A 20,294-nucleotide genomic window follows, 5' to 3' on the forward strand; every position below is an offset into this window, starting at 1 on the left:
CTTGTGGGAGGAAACCGGAGCACCTGGAGAAAACCCACGTGGACACAGGGAGAACTCTGGGGAAACCAACCCTTTTAATTGTGAACATTAGGAAAAAGACCACCCTTTTAGCCAGACAAATAAATGTGTCAAACTGAGGGAGCAAAGGATGTCAATGTCTTTAAGAGAGAGAGAGACCTGGGCCAAGCTTTGCAGAGTCTGCACCCTCCCTGGATTCACTTCCTTTCCCTTCAGTTGCTGCAAGTGACCAATTGAAGGTCAGAATGAGAAAAGAAATGGAAAGGGGTTGAAAATAAAGTGTTTTACTCACAGATGTTGGAGACAGGAAGAAATTTCAGTCTGTGTCATGGTCAATGTTCATTAACACAACGTCTGCTTTCTGATTGGCTGGAGGACCACAGTCCTTCCGGTCGTCCCACTTTCCCATTGGTCAACACCTCAGCAGGAAGGTCAGGGGTTGGGCTTTCCTCCACACATGCGCAGCTTCCTCTCACCCTTGGATCACCCGCCCGTGCGGCGGATAGAGCGGTTTCCCCAGCGCGGGGGATTGTGGGAGCTGCGGCCGACACTGTCCAAACTCCAAGGACTGGGATGAAAAGTGGAGGAGGGGCAGTGACCTCACCCTGACACAAAGCACATGTTGGTAATCACGGGAATTGATTGTGACGTTCGCCCTTAGCACCTGGGGAGAGCAATAGGTGAGAATGAAACTGAACCCGAGATAGCATCTTCACGGCAGGAGACTTGGGGAAAAGCAGGAGGACAGAAGGATAAATTAGTGTTAAAATCAATAGTGAGGAGAGCATGTATGAGGTTCAGACATTTATAGTTTGAGAGGAAGAATTCTTTTCTGTGACAATTAGGATTGTCAGTTTTGAATTTCTATTCTGTAATCACAATGATGACTTTTTAAAAACAATTTAAAACAATAAAAAGTTACATTCTATTCTATTAGCTTTCATAATTTTATAATAACATCTGTTATCCTCACCTGGTCTGGCCCACATGTGACTTCAGACCCATAACAATGTGGATGATTCTTAACTGCCCCTTCAAGAGCAATTAGGGATTGGCAATAAATGCTGGCACAACCTGCAATGCCCACAACCCATGAACATATTTAAAAAATGATATTTAGTTCAAATCAATCAGTATCGGGTCTGGTTTAGCACAGTGGGCTAAACAATTGGCTTGTAATGCAGAACAGTGCCAGCAGCGCGGGTTCAATTCCCGTACCAGCCTCCCTCAACAGGCACTGGAATGTGGTGACTAGGGGCTTTTCACAGTAACTTCATTGAAGCCTACTTGTGAGAATAAGTGATTATCATTATTATATTATTGTCTGTTTGCATCATTGTTATGTGTAACAAGGTCAAGGAAGCCATGTTAAACTCCAGCATGTGACGACCATTATTTTTTAAATGAATAGTGTTTCAACCAAAATATTTCCATAAACGATTGAACTCATGGAAATTGTTTAAACTAACATTGTTCCAGAATTTTGTAAACCTACAGGACATAATATGTTGTTAAAGTCTGGCTCAAGTCTAAGCCCCATTGTTCAATCCAATCAAGGTTGATAAGAAAGAAAGGAATAGCCTTCTACAAAACAAGCTCTTTGCACCAATGTATCTTGTGTTAATCAACAATATTGATCAGCTACCAGTCAGTAACAAATGACTGAATAAGTAATGAGCTAATTGAGTTATGAATCATTATTCATTATGAATCAATAATGAATTAGTAGTTATAGTGAAAGACTGAGTTTATTTGCTGTAAAACTGTAAAAGCTTAATTGCTGTGTGCATAAAGAATGCAATGAAGAAAAATGTACTGGCAAGAGAGACCTTCAAGCTCTGATTAGCCGCAACATTTGAAATTGTATGAATAAGGGATTCCCCTTGGTATCTGTGGCCATTAGCACCCGGTTTCCCTAGGTTTCTGTGGCTCTGACTCATCTTTAATTTTCACTCCACAGTATAAATATTTCCCACTTTGTCTGTCTGTTAGCTTTGACAAAGAATCATCAGACTCAAAACGTTAGCTCTTTTCTCTCCCTACAGATGCTGCCAGACTTGCTGAGATTTTCCAGCATTTTCCTTTTCATTTCAGATTCCAGCATCCGCAGTAATTTTCTTTTATCCAGTGAATAAGGGATTGTTTGAATAAGATAAAGGGATCGTATGAAACAGTTCCAATGTATTCATAGGATCATAGAATTCCTGCAGTGCAGAAGGAGGCAATTCATTCCATTGAGTCTGCACCGATCCACTGAATGAGCACCCTACCTTAGCCCACTCTCCAAACCTATCCTCATTACCCTTAACCCCACTTAACCTGTTCATATTTGGACTGTGGGAGGAAAACAGAGCACCTGAGGAAACACACGCAGACAAATGGAGAAAGTACAAACTCCACACAGTGACCCAAGGATGGAATTGAACTTGGGTCCCTGATGCTGTGAAGCAGCAGTGCTAAGCACTGTGCCACCGTTGTCTATGATACTGAAAGAAGCTGGTGGAAGCAATTGGGGATCCCAATTAAATTAATCTAATGGCCAAATTGACCAATGGTCATGTTACAATAGGCCCAACTCTGACGCGAGGTAATGGTCACTTGGGGATTAAAGTTGAGGCTCTGAAGGTCTTGCTTGCTGGCCAAGTACTGAAGATTCCGAGGCCGAGTTCCAAGGAAATTACTGTCAAAGGAGGAGCCAGACACCCGGGGCTGAATTCTATAAGAATTACTGTCAAAGAAGGAGCCAGAGAGGGTTACGATTCTCCAGACTGATCACCGAAATGAAGCTGTAAATAGTCAATGTCTTATCGTTGATCAGTAAACCTTTTTTATTTAATAAACTTCTTTTTAAGTTTACTATCCAGGGAATTTTGCCTTTGCCTTAATTGGTTAAAGTCTTGTCTGAGCTAAAGTGAATGTATTAAATGGTAAGTTGGGATGGCTGAAATCAATCAAATACAGTGACCAGCCATATGTACGTTGTGTCAGAGTGACGCTTTTCATTCCAGTCCCAGGAGACTGGGCCCCAGGTGAGCAATGGTGGCCGGGCTTCCCACAATGACCCACGCTGGGTAAACCGCTCTATCCGCCTGACGGGCGGGCAGCGCGGGACTGCATGTCCAAGGGAAAGGATCAGCAGCGCATGTGCAGGATAGTGCTAATATTATTGGCCAAAATGTCTGCGTTCCATGAGTCAAAAGTTCTTCCAGCGTCACGTGATTGGTCCTCCAGCCAATCAGAGCGCGGGCTTTGTTTGAATGGAGATTGACCTTCACACCGACCGAAACCTCCTTCTGTCTCCGACATCTGTGAGTAAAAGACTTTATTTTCTCCCCTTTCCATTTATTCTCTTATTCTGACCTTCAATTGGTGATTTGCAGCAATTGAAGGGAAAGAAAAATAATCATGTCAAACACATTTTTAGGGGCAGCAAGGCAGCATAGTGGTTGGCACAGTTGCTTCACAGCTCCAGGGTCCCAGGCTTGGAATTCCTGGCTTGGGTTGCTGTCTGTGCGGAGGCTGCATATTCTCCCCGTGTCTGCGTGGGTTTCCTCTGCGTGCCATGGTTTCCTCAACAGTCCAAAAATGTGTGGGTTAGGTGGATTGGCCATGCTAAATTACCCTCAGTGTCCAAAAAGCTTAAGTGGGGATTACTTGGTTACGGGGATAGGGGAGAGACAGGGACTTGAGTAGGGTGCTCTTGGTAAGGGCTGGTGCAGACCCGATGGGCTGAATGGCCTCCTTCTGCACGGTAGATTCTATGACTTTTAGTCCAGTAATGTAGACATATATCTGTCTGGCAGCCTGCATTTAAATTGTGATGTTTCTGAGTCCAGGACAGGAAGCATTGAGCTTGGATCTGTCAATCAGCCTGAATCAGCACCTTCAGGAGAATTGGGAGGGTGAATATTAGATACAACAGAGTGAGAATGGAGGGAGAGTGTGTGGGATGGAGATTTACAGCTTTTGGGGAATGAGAGGGGAAAGAATGTTCCAGAGAAACTAGAATTGTCTGTTCTGAATCTCTACCCTGTATTAAAAGTGACACCTTTTGTATATTGTTTTTCCAGGATATTAGAAGAGGAGGAATTACAGACAGAAATCTCAAATGTCATGTCTCGATCTGATAGATCCACTTGTTTCCTTGGGACCGGAATATCGTCGGCCTTTGAAGCTGGAAGGAGAAATGTTTTCTGTTCTGTCTGCTTCAAAAGATTTTAATCATCAGTGTGACTGGAAAAGCACCGAGACACACACACCCGAGTGAGAGTGTTTCAGAGCACTGACTGTGGAAAGAGCTGTAACTAATTAAAAAGCAGATGAAATTTATCACATCCTTCACAGCGAGGAGAGACCGTACATGTGTTCTGTGTGTGGATGACGTTTGAACTGATTGTCCAGCCTGCAGAGTCACAAATGCATCCGAACTATGAAGAAACCGCAGTAATGTGGTGGATGGGAAGGGATACAGATTTCCATTTGTGCTGGAAACGCATCGTCACATTCACACCGGAGAGAGGCCGTTCACCTGCTCTCTATGTGGGAAGGGATTCACAGCCCCATCTAAGCTGGAGATTCTTTGCCGCAGTCACACTGGGGAAAGGCCGTTCACCTGTCCTGAATGTGGGAAGGGATCAGTCATTCATCCAACTTACCAACACACTGACGAGTTCATACTGGGGAGAGGCTCTTCACCTGCATTGAGTGTGGAACTGAATTCCCTCGGTCAACTTATCTACAGATACACAAGCGAGTTCACACCGGTGAGAGGCCATTCACCTGCTCCAGTTGTGGGATGAGTTTCAGGAATTCTTCCAAGTGACACATCAGCAGGTACACACTGGGGGAGGCCATCCGTCTGCTCTGAGTGTGGGAATCGATTCAGTGATGCACCGGCCATGCGGACACCAGTGAGTTCACACTGGGGAGGAGCCATTCACCTGCTCCATGTGTGGGCAGTGATTCAGTCATCCAGCCTGCCTGTACACCAGGTCACTCACACTAATCAATGCCCCTTTAAATGCTCCGAATGTGGGAAGGGCTTCATAAATGCTGCGGTTCCGAGTGTCCACCAGTGTAATCACACCGAGGACAAACCGTTTTAGCTTCTCTCACTGTGCAAAGAGATTTAAAATGTTGTCTGGCATTCTGAGACATCGGCGAGTTCACACTGGGGAGAACCTGGTCACCTGCACTGAGTGTGGGAAGGGATTCACTCACTCACGCCACCTGCTGAGACACCAGCGAGTTCACAAATGATGACAATGGTTGGATTCTGATGTGCCTCTGCTTTCAATTGGAGAGACTGGAGCTGATGAAATTTCTCTCTTTAGTATGTAGGTTTATGAGGGTAGAGAATGGAGCCACTCGAAACCAGGCTATGCTGGCTGTGTGTCGAGCAAACCAGTGAGTTCTATTTCCCCGTTCTATCCCTATATCCCTGCAGGTTTATTTCCCTAAAGTATTGATCCAAATTCCATTTATAATCATCCTGTCATCTAGGCTTCTCCCGGCTTCATAGGAAATGGTTCCAGCTCATTACCACTCGGTTTAAATGCACACAAAGCTCAGAGTGCACAGGAGGCCATTCTGCCCAACCGGCTCATGCTTTGGCCGAGCTATCCAATTAAAACCATCACCCTGCAATTTTCCTGTCCTTTCAAGAATCTGTCCAGTTCCCTTTTGAAAGACAACAGTTGAAACTGCTTCTTGCACTGTTTTCAGGCGCACATTCCAAATCACAACAACTCGCTGTGTTTTTAATCAAATCATTCAGGACACAGTGTTTGGATTTTCACAAGAGTTTTCAAAATGGTGTCAAATATATGGGTATTACAGAAAGTGAAGATTGAATTTTTATTAATCATCTTGACGAAGGAATTGAGTGTAATATATCTAAATTCCTGGACAATTTAAAATTTTGCACAGGATGTCCTAAAATGTTTCACAGCCAATGAAGTATAATCACCATTATAATTTAGCAAACTGTATGTAGGCTTCGGTAATCAATTTTAGTTTTAAAATCAATCACTTTAATAACATATTCGCTGTCATAAATAACAAGGTCAAGGAAGATAACATAGATGAATGCGTATTTCAAAAAATAACATTGCACCTAAATGTTCCCAGAAACAGCAGAGCCACCAGACATTATTTCCTAATTTTAATAAACTGCATGACATCATATTCTGTCAAAGTCTGTGTCAAGAGTAAGGCTCATTGCTGAATCCACTCAAGATTAGTAAGAAAGAAAGCTATTGTTTTCCACAAATTGTCTTTTTGAGCCATCGGCTCTTATATTAACCAAATGTATTAATTGAAGATTAGTGTATTAATTAACTACTAGTCAACTCATCACCGCTCGTGACTGTGCAGCCTCTATTGTGCCTGTAATGAAGCAGGACGAGACTAGACGCATTTACGGAGATTTTAAAACAACCATCAATCTGGTTTTATGTGCGGATCAATACCTGCTGCTGTTCATTGAGGTTTTGTTCACCTGCCTAGCAGGAGGAGAGAAATTCCGTAAAATTGACCTATCACAGGCTTACCTGCAAATGAATGTTGAGGCTGAATCTCCACATTTGCTCACCATTCTAACAGAAGGCAGCTAAGAAGATGGAGGCTATCATGGGGGATCCATGACCAATGAATGTAACACAGTTAAGATCATTCCTCAGGTGAACCCTTGTATAGATCCACTCAGGGCAAATTTGACCCTTTCCAATTTTTTTAAATCCCGCCATGTCACTGATCCAGGTCTCCACACTTGGGGGCCTCGCATCCTTCCACTGTAGCAGGACTTCGTCGGGCTACTAGGGACGCAAAGGCCAGGACACCGGCCTCTTTCGCCTCCTGCACTCCCGGCTCTACCGCAACTCCAAAAATCGCGAGTCCCCACCCTGGTTTGACCCTGGATCCAACCACCCTCGACACCATCCCCGCCATCCCCTTCCAGAATTCTTCCAGTGCTGGGCATGCCCAGAACATATGGGCGTGGTTCGCTGGACTCCCCGAACATCTGGTGCACTTGTCCTCACCCCCAAAGAACCTACTCATCCTAGTCCCGGACATGTGGGCCCGGTGCAGCACCTTAAATTGGATGAGACTAAGCCTCGTATATGAGGAGGAAGAGTTGACTCTCTCCAAGGCATCCGCCCAAGTCCCGTCCTCTATCTGCTCCCAGAGTTCCTCCTCCCATTTAGCCTTCAGCTCCTCCACTGACGACTCCTCCACCTCCTGCATTGCCTTATAGATGTCAGACACCTTCCCCTCTCCGACCCACACCCTCAAAAGCACTCTGTCCATCGTCCCCCGTGAAGGCAGCAGAGGGAATCCCTCTACCTGTCGCCTAGCAAACGCCTTTACCTGCAAGTATCTGAACATGTTCCCTTGGGGAAGCTCAAATTTATCTTCAGTTCCCCCAGGCCCGCAAACCTCCCGCCAATAAACAGGTCCCTCAATTTACTGATGCTCGCCCTTTGCCACCCCCTAACTCCCCCATCCTTGTTCCCCGGGATGAACCGATGATTGCCACCCAGTGGAGCCTCCATCGAGCCCCCTGTTTCCCCCCGATGCCGTCTCCACTGTCCCCAGATTCTTAGGGTCACCGCCACCACCGGGCTCGTGGTAAACCTCTTAGGGGAGAGCGGCAACGGCGCCGTTACCATGGCACCCAGGCTCATACCTCTACATGACGCCATCTCCATTCTTTTACACGCCGCCCCTCTCCCCTCCATTACCCATTTACGCACCATTGACACATTGGCCGCCCAATAGTACCCCAGAAGGTTGGGCAGCGCCAACCCGCCTCTATCCCTCCCTTGCTCCAGGAACACCCTCTTCACTCTTGGAGTCCCATGTGCCCACACAAAGCTCAAAATACTGCTAGTCATTCTCCTAAAGAAGGCCCTGGGGATAAAGATGGGCAGGCACTGAAAGAGGAACAAGAACCTCGGAAGCACCGTCATTTTGATGGACTGTACCCTCCCCACCAACGACAATGGCAGCATGTCCCACCTCTTGAACTCCTCCTCCATCTGATCTACAAATCTGGTGAAATTATGTTTGTGAAGAGTCCCCCAGTCCCTGGCCACCTGCACCCCCAGGTACCTAAAGATCTCCCCTGCCCGTCTGAGCGGGAGCCTACCAATTACTTCCTCCTGGTCTCCAGGGTGCACCACAAACACCTCACTCTTGCCTAAATTTAATTTGTAACCTGAAAAGGTCCCAAACTCAGCTAGCAGCTCCATCACCCCCGGCATCCCTCCCACCGGGTCCACCACATACAGTAACAGGTCCTCGGCATACAACGACACCCTTTGTTCCTCCCCACCTCGCACCAAGCCTCTCCACCTCTCTGAATACCTCAACGCCATCGCCAGCGGCTCGATTGCCAGTGCAAACAACAAGGGGGACAGGGGGCAACACTGCCTGGTCCCTCGGTAAAGCCGGAAGTACTCCGACCTCCTCCCATTCGTGGCCACGCACGCCATCGGGTCCTCATATAGCAGCCTTACCCATCTAATGAACCCATCACCAAATCCAAACCTCCCCAACACCTCCCATAGGTACCCCCACTCCACTCTATCGAAGGCCTTCTCCGCATCCAGCGCCACCACTATCTCTGCCTCCCCCTCAATCGCCGGCATCATGATGACATTCAACAATCTCCGCACATTCGTGTTCAGCTGCCTTCCCTTCACAAAACCTGTCTGGTCCTCATGCACAACCCCTGGCACAGTCCTCTATCCTGGTGGCCAGGATTTTTGCCAGCACCTTAGCATCCACGTTGAGGAGAGATATGGGCCTGTATGAACCACACTGCTGGGGGTCCTTGTCCCTCTTTAAAATTAACAAGATCAGCGCCAGCGACATCATCGGGGGCAAAGTTCCCCCCCCTCCCACGCTTCATTAAGTGTCCACACCAGCAAGGGGCCCTGACTGCATCTGCCCGATTCCCTTAACTAGCTCCTCCAGCTCAATCGGCGTACCCAACCCCTCCACCTTCTCCTCCTGCACCTTCGGGAAAGTAAGCCCGTCGAGGAACCTCTCCATTCCCCTCCTCTCCCCCGTTGGCTCCGACCGGTACAGTTCCCCGTAAAAGTCCTTGAAGACCTCATTCACCTCTACCCCCTTCCGCACCACATTCCCACTCTTGTCTCTCACTCCAGCAATTTCCTTTGTCGCATCCCGCTTGCGGAGCTGATGAGCCAGCATCCTACTCGCCTTTTCACCATGTTCGTACACTGCCCCTTGTGCCTTCCTCCACTGTGCCTCCACCTTTCTAGTGGTCAGCAAATCAAATTTAGCCTGCAGGCTGCGCCTCTCCCCCAACAGTCCCTCCTCTGGTGCCTCTGCGTACCTCCTGTCTACCTCCAGCATCCTTCCCACAAGTCTATCCCTCTCACTCCTCTCGCTCATCTCCCTGTGTGCCCGGACGGATATCAGCTCCCCACGAATCACTGCTTTCAGGGCTTCCCAGACCACCCCCACCTGAACCTCCCCCGTATCATTCACCTCGAGGTACCCCTCAATACTTGCCCGGACCCTCCTACACACTTCCTCCTCCGCCACAACCCCACATCCAACCGCAACAACGGGCGCTGGTCCCGCACCTCCCCCATCTCCAACTCCATCCAATGCGGAGCGTGGTCGGAGATTGTGATGGCCGAATACTCGGCCTCCTCCACTCTCGGAATCAGTCCCCTACTCACCAGGAAGAAGTCTATCCAAGAGTAGACCCTATGTACGTGGGAGAAGAAAGAGTACTCCCGTGCCCTCGGCCTCACAAACCTCCATGGATCCACCCCACCCATCTGGTCCATAAACCCTCTCAGTACCTTGGCCGCCGCCGGCCTCCTACCCGTCCTAGACCTGGACCAATCCAGTGAAGGATCCAACACCGTATTGAAGTCCCCCCCCATGATCAGACCTCCCGCCTCTAGATCCAGGACCCGTCCCAACATACGCCTCATAAAGCCCGCATCATCCCAATTTGGGGCATACACACTAGCAAGTACCACCTTCTCTCCTTGTCGCATGCCCCTAACCATAACATACCTACCCCCCTTATCCGCCACCACCTCCGATGCCTCAAACGACACATTTTTCCCCACCAGAATCGCCACTCCCCGGTTCTTCACATCCAACCCAGAGTGGAAAACCTGCCCCACCCATCCCTTCCTCAGACGGACCTGGTCCGCCACCTTCAGGTGGGTCTCCTGAAGCATTGCCACATCTGCCTTTAGCCCCTTCAGATGAGCCAGTAACCTCGACCGCTTCACCGGCCCATTCAATCCTCTCGCATTCCAGGTGACCAACCGGATCAGAGGGCGTACCGCCCCCCTCGACTAGCATAGCCCGTCGACTGCCACGACCAAAGTTAACATGTCGAGTTTGACATGTCGCAACCCTTTGAGTTTACTGATCATGGCTTATCACTTCAATATCTTTGACCTCATGATTCACGGTCAAAGGTACCGCTTCTCCTTTTCGGTGACCTCACGACCCTATGTACTGCTTGATATCCTTTCAAGTTGCCGACCATCTCAAATCACAAACTGTAACTTTATCTTTAAATTCACACACTCTTGCTGAAAACATGGAATTTCCTTAATTATGCCCGACCCGGGCCCCCCTATTCCACATCCTTCCACTACCTCCCCTGCTTCGTTCCTTTTCATGCACTGCTTATTTGTGTCCTGTTCTCTTTTTTTCCTTATTCCTTTTTATTACTAAAACAGTTGTCTCTGTTTGTTTCTTTATTGCATTTTTATTTGATATAGGGGGCCCACTTCATCAGGGGCCCACTTGCCATCGGGCAAGCTGACACCCTGGCCAGTCCGCCACTGATCCCATCCCACAGTCAGAGCAGAGGAACGGCCTCTCCCCGCTGTGAACTCTCTGGTCGTTCAGCAGGTTGTATGAATGAGTGAATCGCTTTCCACACTCAGAGCAGATAAATGGCCTCTCCCCGGTGTGAATTCGCTGATGTGTCACCAGGAGTGGATGACTGAGTGAATCCCTTCCCACACACGGGACAGTTGAACTGCCTCTCCCCAGTGTGATTGCGCCGATGAGCTTGCAGTTCAGATGGGTATCTGAATATCTTCCCACAATCTCCACATTTATATGGTCTCTCTCCAGTGTGAATGTGCTTGTGTTACAACAGGCCAGAAAATCGTCTGTAGCCTTGTCCACACTCCGAGCACGTGTCCGGTTTCTCCCCATTGTAAATGCTGCTTTTTCCTTCCATGTTCAAAATCTGATGATACTGACCTGATGATGAATTGGGCGACTCTGTCAGATCCTGATGTGAGGTTCAAGTTTCCCGACTGCAAATCCTCCCCTTCGAACACCCTTTGAAATTGATTTGAAACAGAAAAAAAAGGGAGCGAGAGAGAACCCAGAAAAACAGAATGGCAGGTTGTGAAATTGAGCTGAATGAATCTGGTCATTTGTGGGGTCGGCACTTGGAAAAGTGACAAAAACTGCTGGATTGTTATAAAAACACAACTGGTTCGCTGATGTCCTCAGGGAAGGGAAGTTGCCACCTGGTCTGGGCCTACACAAGACTCTGGGGGAGAGAGGGAGAATGTCTCGCTGAGTATCCGCCTCACTCAATTTACACCCACTCAAATAATAATCTGGCTTCCTATTTTTACTACTGAAGCAGATCACTTCAATTTTATCCATATGATACTGCATCTGACATTCATGTGCCCTCTCACTCAGCCTGTCCAAATCCTGCTGAAGCATCACTGCATCCTCCTCACAGCTCACCCTCCCACCCAACTTTGTATTATCTGCAAATTTGGAGACAAGACATTTTGCCCTCATCCAAATCATTAATAATGTGAACAGTTGGGGTCCTAGCAGATCACATGCAGTACCCCACTCGTCACTGCCTACCAATCAGAAAAAGACCCATTTATTGCAACTTTTTGCTTCCTATCTGGTAGCAAGCTTTCTACCTTTCTCAAGGCACTACTCTTAATCCCATGCGCTTTAACTTTACATATTAATCCACTATGTGAGACCTTGTCGAAAGCCTTCTGAATGAATCTGGTCATTTGTGGGGTCGGCACTTGGAAAAGTGACAAAAACTGCTGGATTGTTATAAAAACACAACTGGTTCGCTGATGTCCTCAGGGAAGGGAAGTTGCCACCTGGTCTGGGCCTACACAAGACTCTGGGGGAGAGAGGGAGAATGAACCATAAATAAATGAACCATATCTACCGATTCTCCCTGGTCATCTCTACTAGTTGTATCTTCAAAGAATTCTGGAAAATTTGTGAATCATGATTTTCCTTTCGTAAATCCATGCTGACATTGTCTGATTACACCACTGCTTTCCAAATGCTGGGAAATCCTTGATAATGGATTCCAGCAACTTCCCTACTACCGACGTTACGCTCATAGTTCCCTGTTTTCTCTCCTCCTCCCTTTAGGGGCTGGTTTAGCACACTGGGCTAAATTGCTGGTTTTTAAAGCAGACCAAGGCAGGCCAGCAGCACGGTTCAATTCCCCTACCAGCCTCCCTGAACAGGTGCCGGAATGTGGCGACTAGGGGCTTTTCACAGTAACTTCATTGAAGCCTACGTGTGACAAAAAGCGATTTTCATTTCATTTCATTTTTGAATTGCAGGGTTATATTCGCTCACCTCTAATCTGGAAGAACCATTCCAGAGTCCAAAAAATTTAGGAAAATGCCCACCAATGGATCTATTCTTTCTAGGGCCACTTCCTTAATTACTCTGGGATAAGATTATCAGGCCCTGGAGATTTTCCGCCTTCAATCCCATTAATTTCCCCAAAATCATTTCTTGACTAATACTAATCTCCTTCAGCTCCTCACTCAAACTGGTGTTTCTCAGAACTTCCAGTACATTATTGTTTTCCTTAGTGAAGCCGAAGCAAAGTACAACTTTAGTTCCTCAGCTATTTCTTTGTTCTTGGTTATGAATTTCCCTCCCTTCTGATTGTAAGGGGCCTACATTAGTTTTTAGCAATCTTTTCTCTTTACATACCTATAGAAACCTTTTGTCAATTTTTATGTTTGCTGCTAGTTTACTTTCAAATTGTATTTTCCTTTCTACATCAATTGTAGAATTGTCTGCCTTTGCTGAATTTTTTTAAAAAAAATCATTTTTATTCAAATTTTCACAAAATATCAGTAACAGAAAATATTAATAACTGAAAAAACAAAAGGGAACAAACCCCCTCCCCCCCCCCTCCCCCCCCACCCCGGTATATACAAAAAAGAAGAAATAAATTAACGCCCGTCATTGACAAAGAACACATATACACGTCCCTTCAACCCAAACCACAGAGAAGACCCCCCCCCACCCTCCCCGGCTGCTGCTGCTGCCAGCCTTTTTCCCTACCATTCTGCCAGGAAATCTAGGAATGGCTGCCACCTCCTGAAAAACCCCTGCACCGATCCCCTTAGGGCAAATTTCACCCTCTCTAATTTAATGAACCCCGCCATATCGTTGATCCAGGCCTCCACGCTTGGGGGCCTCGCATCCTTCCACTGAAGAAGAATCCTCCACCGGGCTACTAGGGACGCAAAGGCCAGAACACCGACCTCTTTCGCCTCCTGCACTCCCGGCTCCTCTGCAACTTCGAATATTGCGAGCCCCCAGCCCGGATTGACCCTGGATCCTACCACCCTCGACACCGTCCTTGATACACCCTTCCAAAATTCCCCCAGCGCTGGGCATGCCCAGAACATATGGGCATGGTTTGCTGGGCTCCCTGAGCAACTAATACACCTGTCCCCGCCCCCAAAGAACCGACTCATCCTTGTCCTGGTCATGTGAGCCCTATGCAGTACCTTGAACTGTATGAGGCTAAGCCTCGCACAAGAAGAGGAGGAGTTCACCCTTCCTAGAGCATCCGCCCACGTCCACTCCTCAATCTCCTCACCCAGCTCCTCTTCCCTTTTACCCTTCAGCTCCTCCACCGAGGCCTCGTCTACCTCCTGCATCACTTGGTACGTTTCCAAAATCCTCCCCTCTTCAACCCACACCCGCGAGACCACCCTGTCCTGGACCCCACGCGGTGGCAACAGAGGGAACTCCGCCACCTGCCGCCTGACAAACGCCCTTACCTGCATGTACCTAAAGGTGTTCCCCGGGGGGAGCCCAAACTTCCCCTCTAGCTCACCCAGGCTCGCAAATTTCCCGTCTATAAACAGGTTGATCCTACAACCTTCTGACTCAGAGGTGAGAGAGCTGCCCACTGAGCCACTGCTGACACTATAGACTCTGAGCGCAATTCTCCAGCCTTGTTGAGCTCTTGATCAAGAGTAATGAAGCCGCTGAATAGCGGGAAATGCCAAAAACGAGATCCGTGCCAGGTGCCAAACAGTTTACGATGCAACCAGCCCGCTCCCCTTGGTGAAATCAGGATCTTGCCGGAGCGAGGCGAGAAACCAATCACCACCACTTCAGCCCCATTTCCATACAATTAACGAGACACCTCAGATCCAACGGCCTCCCGTCAGGCAGCGGCCTCTCCAGCAAGTGCTCACGCTGGCGCTGATTAGTATTTCTTTTGAAAATTTGAACCAGGCAGAAGGCCTCCTGTGGTGAGCCGAGGAGGTGAGCAGCCACTTTGCTCACAGGCAAAGAGCCCGGGTCCGCTGGGCATGCTGACCCAGTACTCGGGGGGTGGGGGACCTTCCGCAGGGGTGGGTCACCATGGGGTGGGGAGGGGGAAGGCTCTGGGGGTGGCAACCACTTGGGCACCACCATGCCAACCCCTGGATCATGTGTTCCCATTCCAGGGGTAACCTTTGTCCCTGCCCGTCTACCCCAACGACCACCCGTAACCCCCACCGATTGCTGAGGCGTCTGTCTGTGTGGCTGAAGGCTATTGCTGATAGGGAATGGGCAATTGTGAGCCCTTAAAGTGAGCCCTTCACAGATGCCAAGTGGATTCCCGTGGGTGGGCAGGCCTTGTAGCATGTGGGAGTCATTGCCGGGCATTTCAATCAAACCTTGATGCCTGGACACTGTGCCTGAACACTGCGGGAGGCAAGAGCATACACACAGCATCCGCACACCCAGGGGATGGGACAGAGCCTCAGGGACATGCCTACGGCCAGAGGGTGGGTGGGTGCCACGTCAGGTGGTGGCGGGGGGGGTAATGTGTGGAGAGATGGGCAAAGGGACCAGGGGTCAGCCCGCATTGCAGAAGAAAGTGACAGAGGCATCATAATGTCATAATATTTGTGCAAAGAAGCAATTATTATGCTGTATATTATCCCACTCCTGGTGGCGCCCGCCCCCCCCCCCCAGTGCCCTCAGTGATCCTCGACATGCCTGGCCCTCCTCGCTCTAACACTATGTCTCGCTGTGACCAACGTTGATGAAACTCCACAGGCGTGACTGACGCTCATTCAAGTGTCTGTCTGAAACCGCGCACCAGGGACTGAACGCAGGCCGACCATTTTGGTTGAAGCCACACTGACTGACTCGAAGCCGCGGAGGTGGGCCAACGCTCACTCGAGCGTCTGGTTGAAGCTGCAGAGGTTTGATGGGCGTTGTTGAAGCCTTGCAAGTGGACCAACGCTCACTCGAGTGTCTAGTTGAAGCCGCATAGTTCACTGCATTTTCTTTCCCTTTTTTTTTTTAAATAATTTTTATTGAAAGAGTTTTTCCATACAGACATTTACCCCTACTAATTTTTAAATTATTTACAACACAATCCCTCTAGGCAAATGTCCCTCCCTCGCCCGCCCTCTCGCGCGCACGACCCCGAACGTCTATCTCTGATCTAAAAAGTCAAGGAAAGGTTGCCACCGCCTGGCGAATCCCTGTACCGACCCTCTCAGGGCAAATTTGATCCTTTCTAGCTGAATATAGCTAGCCATATCGTTAATCCAAGTTTCAACGCTTGGAGGCCTCGCGTCCTTCCATTGAATTAATATCCTTCGTCGAGCCACTAGGGACGCAAAGGCCAGTATTCCGACCTCCCTAGCCTCCTGTACCCCCGGTTCTACCCCGACCCCAAAGATCGCAAGCCCCCATCCTGGTTTGACCCTGGACCCCACCACCTTCGACACCGTCCTTGCCACCCCCTTCCAGAACCCTTCCAGCACTGGACATGCCCAGAACATATGCACATGGTTCGCTGGGCTTCCCAGACATCTGACACATCTGTCCTCACCCCCAAAGAACCGGCTCATCCTTGTCCCCGTCATGTGAGCTCTATGCAGCACCTTAAATTGAATGAGGCTCAGTCTCGCACACGAGGAGGAAGAGTTGACCTTCTCCAGTGCATCCGCCCACGTCCCGTCTTCTATCTGCTCTCCCAGCTCCCCTTCCCACTTGGCTTTCAGCTCCTCCCCTGATGCTGCTTCCGCCTCCTGCATTATCTTGTAGATGTCTGATATCTTCCCCCCTCCGACCCAGACCCCCGAGAGCACCCTATCACTCGCCCCCTTACTGGGGAGCAGGGGAAACCCCTCCACCTGCCGCCTAGCAAATGCCTTCACTTGTAAATATCTGAACATGTTTCCCGGGGGGAGCTCAAACTTCTCCTCCAGCCCTCCCAGGCTCGCAAACCTCCCCTCTATAAACAGGTCCTTCAGCTGCCGTATGCCCACCCTGTACCAGCTCTGAAATCCCCCGTCGATGTTCCCCGGGATGAATCTATGGTTCCCTCTTATTGGCGCCGCCAACAGACCTCCCATTTCCCCCCTATGTCGCCTCCACTGCCCCCATATCTTGAGGGTGGCCGCCACCACCGGGCTCGTGGTGTACCTCGTGGGGGGGAGCGGCCATGGTGCCGTTACTAGGGCCCCCAGGCTTGTGTTGCCACAGGACGCCCTCTCCATTCGTTTCCAAGCTGCCCCCTCCCCTTCCATCATCCACTTGCGCACCATTGACACATTTGCCGCCCAGTAGTACCCCGAGAGATTGGGCAGTGCCAGCCCTCCACTGTCCCTACTCCGCTCCAAAAAGACCCTCCTCACCCTTGGGGTGCCATGCGCCCACACGTAGCTCATGATGCTACTCGTCACCTTTTTGAAGAAGGCCCTAGGGAGGAAGATGGGCAAGCACTGAAATAAAAACAAGAACCTTGGGAGGACCGTCATTTTGATTGACTGCACCCTCCCCGCCAGCGACAACGGTACCATGTCCCACCTCTTAAATTCCTCCTCCATCTGTTCCACCAGCCTGGAAAAGTTCAACTTGTGGAGGGTCCCCCAGTTCCTTGCCACCTGCACCCCTAAGTACCTAAAGCTCTTTCCTGCTCGCTTGAAGGGGAGTCTCCCAATACCCTCTCCCTGGTCCCCCGGGTGTATCACAAAAACCTCGCTTTTGCCCAAATTTAGTTTGTACCCCGAAAAGTCCCCAAACTCTGCTAATAGTTCCATTATCTCCGGCATTCCCCCTTCTGGGTCTGCCACGTACAGCAGTAGATCATCCGCATACAGCGATACTCGATGTTCCTCCCCTCCCCTAGTCAGTCCTCTCCACCCCCCTGAACCCCTCAGTGCCATCGCCAACGGTTCAATCGCCAGTGCGAAAAGTAGGGGGGATAGGGGACATCCCTGCCTGGTCCCTCGGTGGAGCCCGAAATACTCCGACCTCCTCCCGTTTGTCACTACACTCGCCGTCGGGGCCGAGTAGAGCAACTTCACCCACTTAATAAACCCTTCCCCAAACCCAAACCGTTCCAACGTCTCCCACAGGTACTCCCACTCCACCCTATCGAATGCCTTCTCCGCGTCCAGCGCTACCACTATCTCAGCCTCCCCCTCCACTGCCGGCATCATAATTACATTCAGCAATCTCCGCACGTTCGTGTTGAGCTGCCGCCCCTTCACGAACCCCGTCTGGTCCTCATGGATTACCCCTGGCACACAATCCTCTATTCTAGCTGCCAGGATCTTTGCCAGCAACTTGGCATCCACGTTCAGAAGCGAGATAGGCCTGTAGGACCCGCACTGCACGGGGTCTTTATCCCGCTTCAATATCAGGGAGATCAGAGCCTGCGACATTGTCGGGGGCAGAACCCCCCCCTCTCGCGCCTCATTAAAGGCTCGTACCAGTACCGGTCCCACCAAGTCCACATTTTTCTTATAGAATTCCACCGGGAACCCATCTGGCCCCGGCGCCTTCCCCGCTTGCATCTGACCTATTCCCTTGACTAGCTCCTCTAGCCCTATTGGCGCCCCCAGCCCTTCTACCAACCCCTCCTGGACCCTTGGGAACCTCAATTTGTTTAGGAAGTCCTCCATTCCCCCTCTCCTCGTCGGCGGCTCAGACCGATACAACTCCTTGTAAAAATCCCTGAAGACCCCGTTCACTTCTTGCCCCTTCTGCACTACCTTCCCGCCCCTCTCCTTCACTCCCCCAATCTCCCTAGCCGCATCTCGTTTGCGAAGCTGGTGTGCCAGCATCCTGCTCGCCTTTTCCCCATACTCATAGACCGCGCCCTGTGCCCTTCTCCACTGCGTCCCTGCCTTCCTGGTGGTCAGCAGGTCGAACTTGACCTGCAGGCTGCGCCGTTCTCCCAGCAGCCCCTCCTCTGGTGCCTCCGCATATCTCCTATCCACTTCCAATAGCTCCCCCACCAGCCTCTCCCTCTCCTGCCTCCCCTTTCTTTCTCTGTGCGCCCTTATGGAGATCAGCTCTCCCCTGATCACTGCCTTCAGGGCCTCCCAGACCATCCCCACCTGCACCTCACCCGTGTCATTCAAGTCCAGATAGCTCTCAATGCTCTTCCGGACCCTTTTACACACCTCGTCGTCCGCTAACAGCCCCACATCCAGCCGCCACAGCGGGCGCTGGTCCCGCGCCTCCCCCATTTCCACATCCACCCAATGCGGTGCATGATCAGAGATCGCAATGGCCGAGTACTCAGCTTCCCGTACCCTCGGGATCAGCCCCCTGCTCAACACGAAGAAATCGATTCTGGAGTACACTCTATGGACGTGGGAGAAAAAGGAATACTCCCTCGCCCTCGGCCTACCAAACCTCCATGGGTCTACTCCTCCCATCTGCTCCATGTACCCCCTCAGCACTTCTGCCGCTGCCGGCCTCCTATTGGTCCTTGAGCTCGATCTGTCTAGCCCGGGGTCCAGCACTGTGTTAAAGTCCCCCCCCATGATCAAGCCCCCTGCCTCCAGTCCCGGAATGAGGCCCAATAGGCGCCTCATAAAACCCGCGTCATCCCAGTTCGGGGCATATACGTTGACCATCACCACTTTCTCCCCCTGCAGCTTACCCTTCACCATCACATACCTACCCTCCTTATCCGCCACCACCTCCTCCGCCACAAACGACACCCTCTTTCCCACCAGAATCGCCACCCCCCGGTTCTTTGCGTCCAATCCAGAGTGGAACACCTGTCCCACCCACCCCCTTCTCAGGCGAACCTGGTCCACTACCTTCAAATGGGTCTCCTGTAACATTGCTACATCAGCCTTCAGTCCCTTCAGGTGTGAGAATACCCTTGATCTCTTGACCGGCCCATTCAACCCCCTCACGTTCCAAGTGATCAGCCGGGTCGCGGGACGACCCGCCCCCTTCCCCTGCCGATTAGCCATGTCCTGTTCCCTGCTCGCCCCGGGTCGACCCTCCCCTTCTGACCCGCTCCCCATGGCGATGTCCCCCTCCCCCCCCCTCTCCAGTCCTCCACTTCCCGTTTCTGGTCTTTTCAGCAGCAACCCGGTGTCCCTCCCTAACCCCCCTCCCCCCCCCCCCCAGGCTAGGACCCCTCCTAGCCGCGATGTACCCTCCATCGTACTCCCGTAAGTCAGCTGGTTCACGCTGACCCGGCTGCTCCTGCCACACTCCGACTCCCCCCGGCGTGGGGGGGGGGCCTCCCCCCCCTTGCCACTCCTCCCTGGCCCCGCTCCAGCGCGGGAAAGGTCGCCATTGCTAGCCACGCCCCGCACTCCTCCCCTCCCCCCTCCTCTGCCCCGCGCGCGGGAAAACAGAGGAAAGCCCGCGCTTTTGATTTTCTTTCCCTTTGTCTATTTGTTATATTTCTCCCTCCATCGTGTCAGAAAATAAATAAATAAATAATGCCGAATACAAAAAGAAAGGGAATGTTCCGGGTTCTGATTGAGGAGCCGTGAGCTCCATCACAGGGTTCATAGCGGAACATCAATCTCAGTTAATGCAGAAAGATGGTTGGGACCCAGACCTTACGGCTGGGGAACAGGAAAGCTGGCGGGTGGGTCAGAAGAAGGATAGAGAACAAAAGGGGTAATAATTATGAGCAGCCTATATTTAGTGAATAATTAGAC

At 50.4% G+C, this 20,294-nt stretch overlaps 2 protein-coding genes across 4 annotated transcripts in view; one reads left to right on the forward strand and one right to left on the reverse strand.

Annotated features, from left to right (window-relative positions):
• Nucleotides 1-20,294, forward strand: part of LOC119951818 (zinc finger protein 239-like) — a 295,099-nt gene that overhangs the window by 146,272 nt on the left and 128,533 nt on the right. The gene's annotated exons all lie outside the window — the stretch shown is intronic.
• LOC119951839 (zinc finger protein 214-like) overlaps nt 1-20,294 on the reverse strand; it is a 30,750-nt gene that overhangs the window by 5,208 nt on the left and 5,248 nt on the right. Inside the window, exon 1 of one of the 3 annotated variants that reach the window (XM_038775211.1) lies at nt 11,299-11,384. The exons of 1 other annotated variant lie outside the window; for it this stretch is intronic. The gene's annotated coding sequence lies outside the window, so the exon portion shown is untranslated. Of the gene's footprint in view, nt 1-310; nt 463-11,298; nt 11,385-20,294 lie in introns of those variants that run through there. One more of the 3 variants, XM_038775212.1, reaches the window with a different exon arrangement.

The sequence above is a fragment of the Scyliorhinus canicula genome, chromosome 17 (genome assembly GCF_902713615.1).
Source record: "Scyliorhinus canicula chromosome 17, sScyCan1.1, whole genome shotgun sequence".
NCBI lineage: Eukaryota > Metazoa > Chordata > Chondrichthyes > Carcharhiniformes > Scyliorhinidae > Scyliorhinus > Scyliorhinus canicula.